The sequence below is a fragment of the Octodon degus genome, unplaced genomic scaffold (genome assembly GCF_000260255.1).
Source record: "Octodon degus isolate 3935 unplaced genomic scaffold, OctDeg1.0 scaffold00159, whole genome shotgun sequence".
Taxonomy (NCBI): Eukaryota; Metazoa; Chordata; class Mammalia; order Rodentia; family Octodontidae; genus Octodon; species Octodon degus.
Genome location: NW_004524735.1, coordinates 3,238,493 through 3,242,047, shown reverse-complemented (window position 1 = coordinate 3,242,047; position 3,555 = coordinate 3,238,493).

Below are 3,555 nucleotides of genomic sequence, written 5' to 3'. Positions count from 1 at the left end.
CTATTCTGTTATTTATTTATTTATTTATTTATTTATTTATTTAGCGGAACGGGGGATTGAACTCAGGCCCTTGCGCTTGCCAGGGAAGCACTTATTCACTGAGCCATCTCCCCGGCCCCCTTCTGTTTTATTTTTGTTTAGGTAGACGTTGGAGAGTTTGTCCAGATTCTCTGAGCAGACATCCTGCAGCCAAAGCCACCATAGGAAGCACAGTCCAAATGAGAGCACTGAAGTTCTTGCCTGACCACAGATATCTTGGTACCTTGTATGTAGGACACAGGCAGAGAAAGCAAATGTTACCCTAAGAAATCACAGAAGACAGATTTTAATACTGACTTCTTCTCTTTTATCTTGATAATTGTCCCTCTTCTATAACATGAGCTATAATTCTGGATTTGGAAAGGTCTATGTAACATATTTTAGTGGGAGAATTAATACTGGATTCCCCCTTGATGAATTTTCGATCTTTCCAAGATCTTGGCAGCTAGAGTTCTGTTCTGTCTGCATGAAAAGCTCAGTGTTGGCTTCAAGACAAATGTGTTCTTGTATTTTATTTAGTTATTGTGGTAGAACAAAGACAGAAATGGCATACTTTCTCCCCTGTTTGCTTAATACACAGTAGGCATATTGTGTATTAAACACTATAGGTGAGGACTAGTCTGAAAAGAATCAACTATGACAAAGTGAAAGTTCTTTGGAATGGGGAAGGAAGTCTTTAATGATCATACAGTATCCATGTATTGGCCAGTTCCCCAGTTCTGTATAGAATTTCTAGGAGAAGCCAAATGGTCATGGATCAGTTCTCCCAAATCCCAAGAATGTGGGCGTAATTCTAAAGGGTTCATCTCAAAACCTAATCACAATTTTTTCACCTACGTACAACTATTTTGAGTCTTCCACCAAAGAAGTTGCAAAATAGACTTTTAATCATCAAATAGCTTGCTTCACAAACTTAATTTGTACCTATTGGTTTTAAAGGTGACTGACTTGAAACTTCAATAAAATTAAAAAGGAAGCAATCCTCCCAAAATCCTTCCTGGAGGCAAGTATTATACTGATACCAAAACCAAGGAAAGACACAACTAAAAAAGAGAACTCTGGACTAATCTCCCTCATGAACATACATGCAAAAATGCTCAATAAAATCCTACAAAATAGAATAGAGCAAATCATCAAGAAGATTATACACCAGGACCAGGTAGGATTCATCCCAGGGATGCTAGGATGGTTCAATATATGCAAATCTATAAATGTAATACACTACATCAATAGAGCCAAATCTAAAAAACCACATGATCTTCTCAATTGATGCAGAAAAGGCTTTTGACAAATTCCAACACGTATTCATGTTCAAAGTCCTACAGAAAATTGGAATAGATGGCCTCTCTCTCATTCTGATAACAGCCAACTATGACAACCCAACAACTAGCATAATTCTAAATGGGGAAAAACTGAAATCTTTTACTCTCCGATATGGTGCAAGACAAAGATGTCCTCTATCAACCCTCCTATCCAATATAGTTCTGGCATAATTAGCTAGAGTCATTAGACAAGAGAGAGAAGTAAAAGGAATAAGAATAGGGAAAGAAGAAGTTAAGCTATCATCATTTGCAGATGACATTTACTTTACTTGGAAGACCCAAAAAACTCCACCAAGAAGCTACTAAAAGAACAGAAGCTACAGAAATTCAGTAGCATAGTAGGATACAAAGTCAATGCCCAAAAGTCAATAGTATTCCTCCACACACAACAAATACACTGAGGGGGAAATTAGAGAAACAATATCTTTTACAGTAGCACCACTGAAGATGAAATACTTAGGAATTAATCTAACTAAAGAAATAAAAGATCTAGTCAATGAAAATTACAGTATTCTGAAAAAAGAGATCATAAAGGATTTCAGAAAATGAAAGGATACTCCCTGTTCCTGGATAGGAAGAACCAAAATTGTGAAGATGGCCATACTCCCAAAATTGTTATACAGACTTAATGCAATCCCTATTGAAATACCACCAACATACCTCACAGGCCTAGAGAAACCATTCTTGAAATTTATTTGGAACCAGAAATGACCTAGAATAACAAAGGTTATCCTAGGCAACAAAGACAAGGCAGGAGGCATTATAATTCCTGACTTGAAATTATACTATAAAGCTACTGTGATAAAATCAGCATGGTATTGGCAACAAAATAGACCAGAGGATCAAAGGAACAGATAAGAAGATGCAGAAGCAACTACAAATACTCTCAGCCACTTTGACAAAGGGACCAACCAAACTCACTGGAAGAACAATAGCTTCTTTAACAAATGGTGCTGGAAAAACTGGCTCTCTACGTGCCAAAAACTGAAACTTGACCCAAGTCTATCACCATGCACTAAACTAAAATCAAAATGGATTAAAGATCTGAACATTAAAACAGAAGCGCTAAATCTCCTGGAAGAGAAAGTAGGAGGGAATCTTAAAGACCTAAGGGTAAGCAAACAGTTCATGAACAAAATTCAAACTTCTCAGGAAGTATTTGAAAGAATGAACAACTGGGACCTCCTCTTTTTGAGAAGTTTTTGCACATCACAAGAATTACCAACAGAGTGAAAGACAATCCACAAATTTGTAAAAAATGTTAACTAATAAGCACTCAGAGAAAGGTCTCTCAGGAATTTATGTAAAACTAAACTTTAGGGCCCCCAAATTTAAAGACCCAATCCAGAAATGGGCATCTAAGATGAACACACAATTCTCTGTAGCTCTAGGAGCAGGGTGTTCTGTTTTATTTACTGTTTTGTCCCTACCACTTAGAACAATAGTTAAAATGTAGTTGGTACTAGTAAGAATTTATGGAAAGGACGATCTATCTTACTCTACTAAGATATGTGACATTCTGTAGTTCAGTTAATGTATAACGGACAAGTTACTTGTGCCGTAAGTGTGTATAGTACATCATGCTATGGATGGATGGAGTAACTGTGTCCTTGCTCAATCAAATATCCTGTCCTCCACGATCAATTTTGACATGATCACCCTTAAATAGGACGTGACCATCGAATTCCTTAATATATTGATGAGGCCACACTCTCGAAAATAATTTATCCCACCCATCCATAGAACCTATGGAATAAGGTCCCCTGGGTAGTTCTATTTGATGAATAACAAGATCTGATTTGTGTTTTCTGCAAGAAGTTCAAATTCAGGATGAGTTTTCTCTCTTTGTGTCAGTCTGTGCCTCTTTGGTTTGTTTCCTTTTGTTTCTCTCGCTCTTGAATTTTCAGATAGATATTTAGTCATTGACGTGGCAATGCTCAGGCTTAAAAGCATAAAGTCCTCAAGAGTTTAGGTTATCATTTTTGCCGTACTCACATAGCCCCAAGAAATTACACAGAGAGCAATTGATTTTACAGAAATGCCATTTCTCAAAAAGTTAATGGAAAATTGCTGCACAGAGAAGGTGAAACCATCAAGTGTTTGGACCTCAAGGGAGAAGAGCATAAAAAGTCTGGGCACATTTTTGAAGAGCAGCTGGTGATAGCATTCATGCCCCATCTTCCACCCCTTTTCT